Source organism: Lathamus discolor, chromosome 3 (assembly GCF_037157495.1).
Source record: "Lathamus discolor isolate bLatDis1 chromosome 3, bLatDis1.hap1, whole genome shotgun sequence".
NCBI lineage: Eukaryota > Metazoa > Chordata > Aves > Psittaciformes > Psittacidae > Lathamus > Lathamus discolor.
In genome coordinates this window covers 60,507,570-60,524,141 of record NC_088886.1, presented here as the reverse complement: position 1 = coordinate 60,524,141, position 16,572 = coordinate 60,507,570, and the positions used below count along the sequence as shown (strand labels likewise).

The 16,572-nt window shown below is 39.0% G+C and overlaps 1 long non-coding RNA gene across 1 annotated transcript in view; it reads right to left on the bottom strand.

Annotated features, from left to right (window-relative positions):
• LOC136012349 (uncharacterized) overlaps positions 1 to 16,572 on the bottom strand; it is a 70,455-nt gene that overhangs the window by 14,114 nt on the left and 39,769 nt on the right. The window lies entirely within an intron of this gene.

Sequence of the window (16,572 nt, the reverse complement as noted above, 5' to 3'; positions counted from 1 at the left end):
CTTTTTCCTCAACTATCTGGTCACTTGCAACAGTATCATGAGATATCACGCTACACGCTGGAAAGATTTTCACTGAATAGACAACAGCCTAATCTATTCCTTGCTCAATTTAAATACTATGACTAACTCATTGATAAATTCCCAACTAGAATATCATTAGAAAAGTAATAAAATGAGGAAAACCTATTTTATTTCATCCAGGTTCATTACAAAATATTCATCTTTTATTGATTCATACAGTACGTACAGCACCCTAAAAACTGGCCCTGTTAGAGACTGAGAAATGAAGGGAGTGGTGGTGTTCTCATGCTGCATGCAGTTTTTAGAAGGCCTGGGTCTCATGGCACAGTGAGAAAAGGCTAATGTGAAGTTCACCCTGCTATAGAAGCCTTGAAGTATCTCCACTGGCATAGTGAGATAGTTTTACATGTTTAGGTATCAGGATATTTCTCTGAAGCTCATGTGAAGGGTGCTGACACTTGAATGTAGAAGAACAGTAAATGCTTTTCCAGAATATGCTAGGATGGAATATATGCCAGCTGCAGAGTACCTCAGTTTGTGTCAGTACTGGAAGTTGGATTTGTCTTCACTTATGATCTGTATAACACTGACTTGCTCTCCTTTTAAAAGGAAATTACACTTGCAATATTTCATCCAGTTATTTCATCCAAATACTAACACATCGAAGTTGAAGTGATGACTTATTTTACTCTTAAACATGACAGACACACTGCAAATGCCTGTTGACGTGGTATAGACAAATCTCTACATATACACAGAATTTCATATTAATGCATTTTCAGTTTGTCCCGTTAAATGTTTGGATCTCAAATTGTACAGTCAAGAACAGGTGCTATCTTGGGAATCTAATGCAATAGCAGAATGGAACTGTTGGGAAAGTAACACTCTTCACATACTTCAGGATATTAAAAGTTTACCTCTACCTGCAATTCATTACAAAACAGCACTTCTTAAAAAGAAAAAGTAGAATATTTAATTATAATTCAATACCTTATCCCAGCTTAAGGCTACATGTATCGATGCTCCATTCAACAGTTTGTGCATTGAACAATACTACTGGTTTTCACAATTTTATATTTTGATTTTTTAAGGAATTAGAATGAATATTAGACCATGTGCACACAGGAATGGTCAAGAAGAGCACCAGAAATAGAATAGCAAAAGAGAGACAGAAAGAGTAGATGTGAATCAGCACCACCTATACCAGATACAAGAAACAACTGTGACACCCACAAGATTACACAGCAGATATTCACAGTGAAATTATAGAGAGAATCCAAGATGCACTAACTTTGATCTCCTTCAAAACAGTCTTGCTATAAGGTATTAAAAGGTTAATGATACAGAGATACAGCAGAAACTTAGTTGCTCTGTACAACAAGGACTGTTCACTGACATAATCTTTTACAGCCTAGGTTGCAGTAAAGCCAAGTATGCAGCTATACGTTACTTCCAAGCAAGACATTGTTTCTCATGTTTCTATCCAAATCAAGATTATTGGATTCCTGGAAAAGAAAGGAAACTGCAAAGAAGTACCACTCGCTTTTCTAATGAAGTACTTTATCTAGTAACTTTAAAAGGCCGTATAAGACTAATGATTCTTCTCACAGCAATCATATCTCAATCTGTTTTGGAAAAGGAAATGTTATTAACAGAAGTATCAAAAGGTGTGAATTACTTTCCAGACCATTGTACTGTTATCCCACTGTAACTCCCATTGACCACAAAGAGACTAACAAATTCCATGCTGCCTCTATTGTCTGCCCTTACTTTCACAACACATTTAGAAACCAGTTTCACCACCTCAACCTGGCGCAAGCTGGCAATACTTACAGTAATATTGTACCTCCCTAGCATTCTTTTTGTTCCTTATACTTCAATCTACAGGATATTTTTCTTGCACTCAAAAAAACAAATGACAAAAAGGAATAATTTCATAGTTTTGTTTTGGCTGAATTCCTGCTCTCACTAGCTATGCTGATTTTTCTTAACATTCCCCCCCGCCTTTTAAACAACAAAACATAACAATCTCAGTCTTTCCTGCCTTCCTTTCATCTTTTGCTTCCATTTTAGTTATGCTTAAATACTTCTAACTCCCAATCGGAAACTCATTATTTACCGTAAAGTCATATGAATGTCAATGAGCTTTAGATCAAACTTCTAATGTTAACAAAGCTATTTGAGAGCTAATAGTTTTGCTGCACTTCTTCAATTAAATGTCTATTTTTGCTGATTTAGAAAGTCAAGTGTTTTGTTAGTGCCATTGTCTCCATCCTGTTTAAGTGTCTATAAACCCATGCTTTTAGAGAAAAAAACCCCATGGAGACCCCAACACCAAATCCATAGACTTAAGTGAAAACTTTCACGATCACTTTAATAGGCTTTGGACAAAGGACTTAAAATTTGAGGAGCTCTGTTACGAACAGCTCTGTCCAGGGCAATCTGCCAACATAATCCAGATGTTAAAGAGGCTGCAGCCTGAGAAAACTAACCTCGCTTGTTGGCAAAGATGAGAACTGCCTCAAAGAAGGAAAATAGGAGTGCTTTGTACCTCTGCCCTTGCTTCTTATAGGAAAATGACAAATGGATGTCAGTATGGGGAAATCAGTTTGCCAACATGCAATTAATTAGTTTTATTTTTCATGTATTTGATGTACAATTTAAGTGTAATTTTCTCCCCATTTTGAAAGGCTCAGTAGACCAATGCTTATGTGTACACACTCAAAAATGCCACTCAAAATTATTTCCTATTTATATCTGATAGCAATGCACGACAACCATTAAGAAAAATCAATAGCATGTTTCCAACACTAATAAAGTGCAGGTATTTTCTGCTCAACAGCACTTTTTTGCCTTGAACATTACTTCAACTCACACCTATCTGGACTAGCCATAAACTTCAGCAGTCATGCACTGTTTGCTAGAGACAGTATATTATGACTGCCATCACTATGCTAGGGCCCTGTAAATGACGTAACTGGAAAGAATACCTGATTCAAAGTATTCCCTGAGGACAAGGAGGTGAGAGCAGAAACAGTTTGCTCATTTTACAGATGAGATGGAAATAATTTCCAGTTCAATGAGGCTTCATTTCTTTGTCCAGCACCTTAAAGAACCAGACGATTTCCTTGTAAAATCAGACTGGTGATTCCCTGCCTCCTTTAAGTTATCCTATTAAACTAATTTTGACACAACCTCACAGACATAGGGAATTTAGAGGCATTAGGTGATGACAATGGATACTATGCTATATATGACAAAATAAGCGTTCTTGGTACTTGAGTAACTGGTAGAAGCTCTGATGACGAAACCATAGGTTTTGTTGCCACATGGGAGTTGAAAGCCTGAACGCTTGTTGCCAAAACTATTTGCAACTAGAATTTCTGGCAACAGTGACATCCCTAGGGATATTTCAGTGTGAAAGTATATCTCTAGTTGAAGAGATGGATATGTGACAAGCAAATCACTTCATTACTCTGAAAACACAGTTTCATGCCAGTCATTTTAACACGTTAGCATGCAAGTTGCATTTGGCTTGCAAGGGTCTCATCAGCAAAGAAAAAGACATTCAGTGTGGGCACAGAATACTGGAAACTATTCACACTATTTGCACTATCACTGCCTTCCCTGATGTATTAGATATGCAAAGACAATTTTTTCTAGTTCAAATATGCTCGTCAGACTGGGTCTTCTTGACCCTTCACAGCCAAGAAAGGGGCTTTCGGCCCTTTTGCAGCAACGAAGCATTGAACTAGTCCAGTAGTTTAAAGCTGCCACAGAGAGTTTTTCTGTGGACATTTCCAGTCGGGTCTTTTCTCTTTTGAAAAGGAGGAAAAAAGGAGAAGCTAACATATGCTTCAAGCACATATCTTGTACTTAGCTGATGCAGTGCATTCTTGGGGAGTTCATTGGTAGAGCATTTCAGGGTAGTCCAACACTGGAGCTGCTTGTCATGATGTGGATAAAGTCAGATTTTCACTATTCTCCTCTGGTGAGACCCCATCTAGAGTCCTGCATCCAGCTCTGGAATCCTCAGTACAGGAAAGACAGGGACCAGGAGAGATTCCAAATCGGAGGGATGGAACACCTCTCCTACGAAGAAAAGCTGAGAGAGCTGGGGTTGTTCAGCCTAGAGAAGAGAAGACCCAGGGAAACCTTATTGCAACCTTTCAGTTCTTAAAATGGACCTATAAGATGAGAAGAGACTTTTCAGCAGGGCCTGTTGCAATCAGATGAAGGGTGATGGTTTTAAACTAAAAGAGGGGAGAGTCAGGCTCGATGTGAGAAACTTTTTACACTGAGGGTAGTGAGATCTTGGCACAGACTGCTCAGAGAGGTGGTGGATGTACCATCCCTGGAGACATTCAAGGCCAGGCTGGATGTGGCTCTGGGTAATCTAACCTAGTTGAAGATGTCCCTGTTCATTGCAGGGCATTAGACTAGATGAGCTTTGAAGGTCCCTTCCAACTATTCTAAGATTCACCGATGCAATTGGTAAAATAAAGGGTGACTTAGACGTTATTTAATGCAAAATTGACTAGTTATGTACATCACATGTTTTAAATATAACTGTTCCTTACCTTATGCTTGCTGGTGTTTTGTTCCAGAGTTTGCAGTATGGACAAAGAGTTTATCCTTTCTTTCTGGAAACTCCCAGTTAAAGTCCCCCTTTTGACATTTCCCTGCCTACTATAACAGCCTCACTTTGACCAGCATTTTTAATTTGTTATTTACCATGATAAATTACAATGAATTCATCATGGCCTTTAAAAGCATTAGGAAGTGCAGAATTATTTGAGCTACACGAATTCATACCCCAAACTAGTACCAAAACTTTAGTATTTGACAAAACTCCTGGCATATGGGCCTTTTCTGTAAAAAGAATACAAAGTCTTTAATGTCACCTTAATTATGACAAGTAATTGTTAGCTTTTTACTGCTTTTTACTACTTTTTACTGTTATTGATAACTCAGTTAATAAAGGTCTTATTTCTGAATGCCTCTTTTCATTTTTCCATCCATCTGGATAAAGCCAGAACCTTCAGAAAGGGTGGTAAACAAAAAAACAAGTGTAGTTTCTATCTCCTTCATAGGTACTCTGTCCCCATATATGGCTATATTAAACAAGATTTGTGTCTACTGAAAATATTTTTCAAAGCAAGGTTAAAACAAAACAGTTCATCTCTTAGAATGAAATGTATGTTACAGTTGCAGCAAAGCTCTTTGAGCACACTTTATTGCAGATTACTGTGCTTTTTGGGTGGTTGAAGGCATGAGACCATCGTAACACCCCTGAGGTAGCCCGTTATAGTGGAATAAGGCCCTGTTGTGTTTTAGGACTCAGATGAACCACAAAATTACCAAATTAACACTTCATTCACCTGGTTTTATTGAGCCTAAGCCATACCATATTTTACAATTCTAAAAGACTTGAGCTACTGCAGCTGAAGAGTAAATTATAAAACAGTAGTTTTATGAAGTTCCACCTTGGCTAAGAAAACATATCTTGGTTTTGCTAGCTATAAGATTTGCAGGCTATACAGTTTCATGAATTCAATGTCTGAAGTCAGTGGTGCCTGTTGAGGTAATTTAAGGATTCAGTGTGTAGAGAACAAATTCCCAAAACTGTTTCTGAAGCAGTGAGATGTCACCTTTATGCCTTTCCTTCCCTTTGTATATGAAACCATTGGCTCCTTCACAGCTAACCTTAAAATAGATAAAAGCCTGAAAACATAGTGAACAGCAGAATTTAATGCAAAATTTGAAAGTAGTATAATATGGAATAATCATTATAACTAGGAAAGCTAATAGTGCTAAATATGTTAAATCTGTATTTGGTACTACCTATTTTACCAAAGATTACATAGCTTGAAAGGATGAATTAACTTGTTAAAACCAGCAACAACTGCAAAATTGTCCACAAGTAAACAACACTTTTTAGGAGTATCTCAGTTTTACTTTAAAATTCATGGCCTAGTAGCGAGGACAAGCATTTAAGGAAGGCATCCTTTTTTCACCCTTATGCATATCACACTGAGTCAGGGTTTTAACTGCTACTAGTGGGTTTGCTCAGCTGGAAAATGTGTAATATATTACAAGGTTTATCTCAGTATTTCCATTTATGTTTAGACTCTTCACCTTACTTGAGTCACAAGTTTTGCTGTCAAGGGACAAAGTTGTATCTTGCCAGACACTCCTGTATATGGTTTATTCTCTTCAGGTAAAATTTTAAACAATTACTTGCTAGAACACTTTACTAATACACAGATACTTTTACATTCGTGCCTGGGTATTCATATTAAGCAGAATGACATGTCTTCCTATGAAGCATGGCACACTGGAAATGTGGCAACATATTGTACACGCTACTCAAAATTGGGACTGTCACTTTCCTAGTGTTCCCGAAGGAGTGAATGCCACTGTCCGAAGGCCAGGAATTACATTCTCCCCATGTATGCTATATAGACCCTCTTCCAAAGCATACCCTCCCCCCAAGGATTAGTTGTCTCCTTACACAACTACACAGAAGAAAGCATATATACTTTACAGTAAACACTAATTATGATGATTCTCAGGCAAACACTAGCTAAAGAGAGCAATTTCTCAGCTGAACAAGACTCTATGGAGCTGTGCTGTTACCAGCTGAAGTTTTAGCCTTGAATCCAGAAAGGGGCAAATCTGGAACAAAATATAAAGTGTCTTCATACAGATGTGGTCTACCTTTCAAATATTTACAATTCAGAAAACATTTCCTTTGTGTGCATAAACTCCATGAATAATGATTAACTTAAGTATTTTAAGTCTACTGCAGGATCAAGCAGGTGGTGGGGGGGGAGTGGTGGTGGTGTAGATAATTAATAACTGCAAGGACCTCTTGAAAAATGAAGGATTTTGTCTTTCAGCACAAGGTAAGCAATAATCTACCCTTGACAACAGCATATGCAAAAGTCAATTTTCCTCTGTGGCTAATAGTTACTACTGAGCAGAACATGTAAGGTCACTAGTTGAGTGCATTCAATCTCTGAGGTTTCATCCAGCCTTCGGGCCCTCCTCCTGCACACTAGCTAATTGAAAGATCAGACTGTTTCTCTCTGCAGTTCATTCAGATATGCATCCCTGATGCTCCAGCAGCACCACTGACCATTGGTACAAGTACAGCACAGTTGACACCACACCATTAACCATGCACCCTCAGTAACCACTCAACCTGCCAATGCCAGGTCTGGTGCCTGTATATCCCTGCTGACCTTCCCTGTTTCCTACATTCATGTCCAGTTGTGTCATACCCTACTCGAGAGGCTTTATCCTTTTCTTTTCAGTGTGCAGGCCAGAAAGATTTTTAGGTACGAGTTTTCTAAACTTAACAAAAATGTTGACCTAGAGAAGATTTTATCAACTTTGCCCTAATTGCTAGAAGGGAATAACTAGTGATTGAAATCACGTGCCTTATTAATATATAAATAAATTATGATAGCGGCCTTTCTATCTCTAGGAGCTTGGCTGAAAAACAGCTTGTCATGGCTGGGTGGCATTTACTTTTCTACCTGTCAATATTTGGAAGGTTTTATTACTTTGCAGTGCCCGGTTTAAAAAGGCTAATGGAAATATTAAAATGGAATTAATTTAACTAAAAACTGGTTCTGTGTATTATTCCCTTGGAAGTCACACTTATTGTGCTTTCCAAAGCAAACCTGTAGTGGAGAATTGGGTTATATTTAAGTTTATATGTTGTTCATTTACTTGCTCTCAGAAACCTTCATTTCCAAGCTGAGGCAAGCTGTGGTGTTTTACAATAACTATACCTGAAATATTTACACAGATGACAAGGTTACAAGTAGCCACAGGGCTCCTAGGTCCACTAATTTACCAAAAGTTCTACTTCGGGAGAAAAGCAATATTACAGTGGCAACTAATGGCCGATGCCAGTAACACTACTCCACTGTACTAAGTCAATACTACAAAGTTTCGCCAGTCTAACAATGATGGCTTGACATGGAAAATACACAGAATCACAGAATCACAGAATCCCAAGGGTTGGAAGGGACCTAAAAAGATCATCTAGTCCAACCCCCCTGCAAGAGCAGGGTAACCTACAGTACATCACACAGGAACTTGTCCAGGCGGGCCTTGAATATCTCCAGTGTAGGAGACTCCACAACCCCCCTGGGCAACCTGTTCCAGTGCTCTGTCACTCTTACAAGTAAAGAAGTTCTTCCTGATGTTAACGTGGAACTTCCTATGTTCCAGTTTACACCCATTGCCCCTTGTCCTATCACTGGATATCACTGAAAAAAGCCTAGCTCCATCATCCTGACACCTACCCTTCACATATTTGTAAACATTGATGAGGTCACCCCTCAGTCTCCTCTTCTCCAAGCTAAAGAGACCCAGCTCCCTCAGCCTCACATACCTCTAGCTGATACTGCAGTGTTTAACAAAACCCCATGTATCAACCTTTGTCAAAAGAGAACCCTCTTGTCAAGTTAGATTTGCTGCCTGCAGTGACAGCACAACTTTGTCACCTGTGGAATGGATGCAGCTTGCATTTCCTTTGAGGGACTCCATCATAGCTAGAATAGCTCCTGTTAAGGAGCCACCAGTAACAGGAATATTTCTATGCAATTTATGAAATAATTGTAGAATAAGGTAAGTAATTTCCCTTTACACTTGGCACCACATCATTTTGTAACTTTACACACTGCCTTCTTTTTTTCAAAAGAGTTTAATTAGTTACTTGCAATAAAAAAAAAAAAAATACACAACTCTCCATTTCCACTTTAAAAAGCAGAAAACAAAAGACCTAGGAAATGAAGCAAAACTGACAGCACTACAAGCATTGGCTGCTTGTCCTGGGTTCAGCAGTAGCAGTCAGTTTTTCTCCTTAGTAGCTGATGCAGCACTGTGTTTTGACTTTCAGTCTGGGAACAGCGCTGATAACACCGATTGTTTCTAGTTGTTGCTAAGTAATGTTTATTCTGGCCAAGGACTTTGCGAGTCTCATGCTCTGCCGGGGATGAGGGGAGGCCGGGAGGAAGCAGAGACAGGACACCTGACCCAAGCTAGCCAAAGAGGTGTTCCATACCACAGCATGTCATGCCCAGGGAGGTAACTGGGGTTACCCGGAAGGGTAAGGGCTCTCTTCCGGGGGGGGGGGGGGGGGTGTCGAACTCATTCAGCAAGTGGTATTGTATTCTCTTCCCTTGTTATTTTCTCTTACTATTATTATTGGTGGTAGCAGTTGTGATTTGTGTTATACCTTAGTTACTGGGCTGTTCTTATTTCAACCCACAGGAGTTACATTCTGTCGATTCTCCTCCCCATCCCTCTGGGAGTTGGGGGGGAAGGAAAGAAAGAGGGAGTAAGGGGGGAGAGTGAGTGAACAAGCTGTGTGGCTCGGTTTAAACCGTGACACTGCTGAAAGACAGCCTAACTCAAGAATCAGCAAAGAACCAGAAACTGGGAAACACAAAACATGATCTCATCTTCAAAGCAACAACTAACCTAGCCGGGAAAATGTAGGGACCTGTGGGAGGCAGACAAACATGCATCAGGTATCTGAAATAGATTTCCTGTTCCATACATACTCACACATAGAGGTGTGTCCCTAGTGGATCACATGGTTGTTACCAGCAAATCTCTTCTAGCTGTTATCACAGATGTGAAGTAGTTTCCATTGGGAGCGTAAGCAGAAACAAGTCAAACTAATAATGCACATGAATTTGAAGTTGCTTAATGGCCTTTCCCTTTTAGGCATCAGAATACACAGTAGGTGTTTTACAAGTACATTAAGAGAAGAGGGAGTGGGAAGACAGCATGGCCCAAATTTTGAGTTCACTCATCTTGCCCTTGCATTGCATCATCCACACAGTTAATTCCAATTCCCTGCCATTTAGATGCATTTCACTTGTTTTGTTACACACTCAGGCTCAGTCCTACTGAAAACACACCACACGTGTGTGAGTTTTTAAAATCTTGGAAAGATTCATGACAATTTCTCTCTCCCTTCCAATACCCGATATGAAATCTTAGTCACTTCTTCATTATGATCTTTGAAGATACCACTACCAGCATCTCAAAGTCTTCATTATCACTGCAAGGACCATCCTGCAACTACATAGATACATTATTAGTCCACAAGTGACAGATATAATCCATCTATTTCTAATTTAGTACAGAGAACCACCCAGGACATTCAAGTCACAGAACAGGAATGTGAATGAGGCCAAAGGCAGTTTATATTCTAACTTCTTTACCTGTTTGTTTTTTTTCAAATGCCAATACTTAAAATGTATCAAGAAGATCAATTGGAGTTGTAACTTCATACAGCTCTAAAGGACTGGTACTCCCTGGGCTACATTTTGCTGATTTCCAAGTGGTGGTAAAATCAGAGAGAAATTGAAATAGAACTTCTTGCATTTCTTAATCTGCTTTAACCTGCTTAACTAATGTGCTATTATTATAATTTCATAGATGGGAATATGGACACAGATTAACAGAGATTTATCCAAGGTTCTTTATCACCCACTGGTAAATCTGCCATTGAAACAGCTGTCGCTTTCTGTTGTTTTCTGACTACAGAGCCATGCAGTCTCTTGCCATCACTGTCTTCAATGGAACCCTTTCCACTCTTCCCTCTGAGCACCAGGCCAACAGACACGTGTACTGGAGGAATCCAAGCACCATGACTCATTCCAGAAGAGACTGAACAAAGAGGGTTTACTGGCTCATTATGAGATAACATGACTTTTTTTTTTTCTGGAGACAGTCTCAGTGCTATTACCTTATATGAGAATAAGGCAAAGCCAGTCATTTAGTCACAGGGTGAAGCAATCCTGAATCTTACAGATTTCAAATTGTGGCAAATACCAGTGATGACTTTGAAGACTATATCATGAGTCATCAATTTAACTAAGGCAAGAGAGTTCCAGAACTTGGATACAAGAAGCCAAGATGTTCGTCCCTATCTAAAAGCCTTAAACTTTAAATGCCTATTTGCAGTTTATAAGGTTAATAAGAAAACATGATCCTTAGTCTAATTCTGCTTGGCAATTGCTTGAAAAATATGCAATTCATAAAACAAATTAACATTTTAGCCATAAGCATCCTTGTGAGCAAGTCTCATTGTCAGCAGAATAGTATTAGCTGGGTAATCTGCCAAGACTGGGCTTATTAATGAAACATCAGTCTTGCTCTTAATTCCAGCTTTTTTTTTATACCTTGAATTGGTATGCAAAAGATCTCATGCCTGCACTGTTCAACATAAGACTCAACATTCAAGGCTACATAACACAATCACTCAGAAGCTAAACAAATTCACTTGACCTCAGAATGAAATGCAATGATTAGTGTTAGTTTTTGTCAACACTCTCCCTTGTGCATTTCCTGGCAGCATCAGCTTCTCCTGTCACTCACCTTTCTGGGATATTTGGTTGTCAGCCTACTTGCAGAAACACTTTGCCACAAGACTCAGCTATAACAGAAGGTTATCTCCAGAATTACACATGTAGCTCTAAGAGTAAAAACAAATCCTGGCACTCATATCTAGGACATCGGACTGACACATTACTAAAAGTTTTAACAGCACATAATGCTATACTGTTTGCAATTAAATGGTATTAAGATATGGTCACAGCAAAAGATGTAAAGATCTCAATCATGTTACCAGTGAGCCATACCTCCTCCATTTAGCTGAATACGTTGCACTGAACTGCAGACCTTAAAATTGATTTCACTTTAAGAAAATTCTGGTGCAAAAATAAATTTGTAAGTTTCATACATTTTGGGGGCAGGTAAGATTAATATTAACTGTAGGGCCTGTAAAAGTTGGTGAATTTGCTCCTGGAACTTAAAAGGTCTAGCTTGAAAGTGCATCCTGCTGATGATGTGTCTGCCTATGGTCCATACACTGCATCTTCTTCCAGGAACTATTCTAAATGTTTTTTCAGCATGCAGGTAACATCAGGGTTACATCATGGTGTTCATATTTCTGGGGAATTTGACTCTGCAGCTTATAGCCTGGAACACTTCCTCAAGCTTGTCATTACAAAACTCCAAGTCTCCCATCCTCTAATCACTATAAAGGAGATGGACTGACAGCAGCTCATTCTCATTCCCATGTGCTTTTCTGATCACCTGAAGTGCTGCTTATGCACTTCCGCTATCAAGTCGTCCTTATTCCTCTTATTGCTTTGCCTTCAAATTCAGAATCTTGTCACTGACACTGATGAGCCATCTCTTTGTTTGCCTGGCCATTCCTTGACAGGTATAATATCATTTGCACTTGTTCCTGACAGATGAAGGGGGGAAAAAAAAAGCCTGGTTAGTGCCCTTAAGAACTCATCAGTTTTGTTTTCTGTCTATGTGGTTGCAAGCAATGCCATTGTGTGCCCTTCCCTTTTCTTAGTACTGCGCCACAAAACTTTTTTTGACACTTCCATAGTGTCCTGGGTTCAGCAGTAGCAGTCATTTTCCTCCTTCCGAGTAGCTAGCGCAATGCTATATTTTCATTTTTTTGGCCTGGGAACAGTGCCAACATCACAAATGCTGATATTTTCAGTTGCTGCTCAAATGTTTGGTCTGGCCAAGGACTTCCTGAGCCTCATGCTCTGCCAAGGAGAAGGGAAAGCAGGGAGGAAGTAGAGACAGGACACTTGACCTAAACTAGCCAAAGAGGTATTCCATACCACAGCACATTATGCTCAGGATGTAACGGAGAGTTACCCGGAAGGGCTAGGGACTGCAGGGGTGGAGGAGGTATCGGTCGGTGCTCGGCTGGGGGGAGTGGGGTGACTTAGCGGTCGGCTGGTGTTGAGGTGTTGTATTCTTTCCTCTTGTTATTTCTTTTATCATTATTATTATTGGTGGTAGCAGTAGTGGTTTGTGTTACACTTTAGTTACTAAACTGTTCTTACCTCAACCCGTGGGAGTTGCATTCTTTTCTATTCTCCTCTCTGTCCCTCCGGGTGTAGGGGGAGCGCAAGAAGCGGGGGAGTGAGAGAGTGACTGTGTGATTTATGGATGACTTTTGTTTAAAGCACAACACATAGTTATCATCCCAGCCAAGGAAATATCAAGTGAACTTCACCTTCCAACTATCAAACCATTTTGGTGGACTGGAAGGGAGACGAGGAAGAATGAACAGAAGGCCAATGGAAGGACAACAGAGCAATAAGTGGGATTCTGTGGCAATCTCAGGCTGAGGCAGCACTGCAACATGTTGTAGTGGTTCAGGTACCAGATCAGATCATCTAATTCCAGGCAACTGAAGCAGAACCCTCTATGACAAAAAAAAAAAAAAAATAATCTCTGTACACTCATAAGAAAGTGAGCAAAGACTGAAGATAAAAAACAGTGGGCAAGGGATATTTACCTTATGAAACAATTTCAAGGAGTACTTGAAAATGTTATTGACATCAAGAGATATTCCATTTTTATACTCCAGAAACATAAAAACTATGATTAAAACCAGCTCCTGCATTAGTGGTAGAATACCTTCAGAACAGGTTAGTCTGGCATGGTGGTGAATGTCCTGAAATGCAGTTCTATTATAACTGAGGCTGGGACACTTGAAAGATGCTCTTTTGCATTAATTCCTTAAGCTATCACTTTTACCCTAGAAAACTGATTTCCTACAAGCCAAGATTTTGCTGTTTAACACATGAAAATGGGTAAAGCTGGAAAGACTATGAAGCACATGTGGGAGAAGCACAAACAGTGAACAACGTCAGAGGAACATGTTTACCCGTGTTTCTTCCAGGTCTACCTAAGCGCAAAATTTTAACATCTGTGCCAACAAATATTACCATACTTAAACCAGTAGAAGCCATTAGATATTCTTCATTAAGATACAAGTGTTCACAGATAAAAGCTAGGAAGTAAATCTGCCTTGTCATAATAATCATCTTTTCAATACTATCATTCACATTCAAGTTCTGAAAGTAGCATTACAGACATTCTATCCTACAAAGTTATTTGCGTGTCTAACAAATATTATCTTGACACACATGATCAAAAGCTAATCTCCACTTTCGACACTGATGCTATAAATCTCCCAAGACATTTGCAATGTACTCACCATCCATTCTGAGACACAAACTATATGTAGTCGAGCACATTAAGTGAAAACAAAAACCAAAAAAACCCCACAAACCAACCAGCCTTAACATGTGAATGAGGTGTCCTACATAACCAGTGTTTATTGACAAGAGGTTTTTCTAGAAGGGAGCCCAAATACCTGGAGACTCATGTACGCCCTTGAATTATACTTAGCCATCTTGCTTTGTTTACATACTTCAGATGTTGCCATTGAACTCTCCTCTGGCATGCAAGACATCTTGAAATTTGACCAAAGGCAAAGCAATGTGTGTACAGTTTGCAAAATGATTTAATTACTGTGCAGTTGGTTGGCAAGAGTAATGCTGAAAGCCAGACAACTAAGTTGTAATCACTTGTGTGTGTATGCAAGATTGTTTCAGTGAAAAGAAAATAAAATATGGTTGATGCAAATAGAAGACATTAAAAATGCTCAGACTACTGAAAACTGAGACCAGACTTTCTGAAGCTACTCAGGCAATGAACTGGTCATATATAATCGAGACCATCAATTTCCATCAAGTTCTAAATAGTTTTATTTTATTTTGTTATTTCACTTATGTCCTGAGTGAGTCTTGTGGTAGAACAGCTTATTGGTTTTGTTTGCTTTTTCCTACTTCTTTAAATAGAGAAACAAATGTCAGATTTTGATTTATGGTAAATAGTGGTGAGGAGGATGACTATGAGGATTTAATTGCTGCAAAAACTGGAGCATCAATTATTTGGGAAGATATTTCCTCATCTCATCAGCCATCTTATGTACTAATTACATTGATGCATTATTGGACAGGGAGAAATTTTCCAAGTCGTTTTAGGAATGCTAGAGGCACCTCGTAGAATCAGAAATGCAAACAGCTTGGTAGTTAACAGTATATCATTAAACGCAAAAGTGATGTTACAATACTGCCTGTGGGTTACTACAGACTCTTCTCCCCCCTTTCCACCCTTAAACTAGGTATATTAATGGCAATATATTAAGAACTCTTAAACACTTAACGTCAACATGCAGCTAGCTTGATCTTTAGAAAAGCTCCTTCAACGACATTCACTTGGTTAGCATATTTTACCTTGCATGCAGTGTTGACACTATCTCTCTGCTGTGTACTGCTTGCATATGGAATCACATGTCAAGTCACACATACAGCAACAGGCACACAGGCAGCAATTATTCTCTCCAGAGTTTAAAATAAATTAGCAAAGTCTGATTGAACTTGAAAAGAAAAATCCTAATCAAAATTATTCTATTATTATATGTTTATTATATTTATACATATATATATTTAATTTCTATTCAAGTAAGTGTACAAGCAGCCTGATACCGTGGTGATAAAACCCATGAAAATACTTACAAGTATCAGAACTCATTTAAAGTGTCTGGTAGAATAAAGGCCTGCACATTGTGGCAAGATGTAAGTAATTGCAAAACTGAATCTTCAATTTTCTGCATTCACCTAACTAATGGATTTCAAGTTTGACATGTTGGTCCCTCTTAACAAACCCCATCTTTCTAAAGTGTTCTTCTGAATCATATCACTACCACACAGAACCTCCCTGTAAATTATCACCATTGCAAGAACTTAATACATTTTAGAAGAAGTTATGACAGAAGAGTAAGCACTGTAAGTGGGTTTTTTCACTACTGTAGTTCTTGTAAAGAATAAAGCTCATTGAAAGCAGTTCCTTCTGTTAAGCTGTTAAGTCATAGATAGATCTTGCTAATGTTAAAATAGATGTAAAGCACAAGAAGTCCTCCACCCAGAACCAGACCGTACTTCTAGCACATTTCTGAAGTCTCCGTTTTAGGTGTATTGTGTGAGTTGTGATTCCTTAACCTACCCAATTTGATCCAAGTCGTGCTGCAATGTCCCATATGAGTACAGGCAATTATGCTTCAGCATTCACAGGATCAAGACCCTTCTTGGTACCAACAGAGTGACAGTGGCAATGGAGAACATCTACAGTGCCTAGCATCAATTACACAAGTTGGAACTTGCCATCTGCAGACTGATTTTTCTTGTAGCCACCGATTAATTCAGCTACATCCGTGGCCCAAAACGTATTTTGTACTAAAGTAGTGGTTTCCAGAACCATACCGTGCTGTTAACAGTGTAGTTCCAAGAAAATTCAAAACAGAATTGCTCACACAAACCATGTGTGTGAGCAAGACAAATGCTCTTACACTGTATGTAAACTACCAGGACTTTGTCCCCCATACCGTATGTGACTAGACATACAGTGGTCAAATTCAAACACTGTCTGCATGTTCCTCCCTAATCACACAAAGGTCTGGAAGAGTTACAAGAAGCAATTCCAGCTGTCTAAGTAGACATGACAAAGCCATTTTATTGACTTTCTGATTTTATTCACATTCTTTTTCATAAGGAAATACCAGCACCTGGCCAAATAAGACAAAACTATTGCATTAAATTCACTTTTCGTTGTGCAGTACACAGGGTCAGA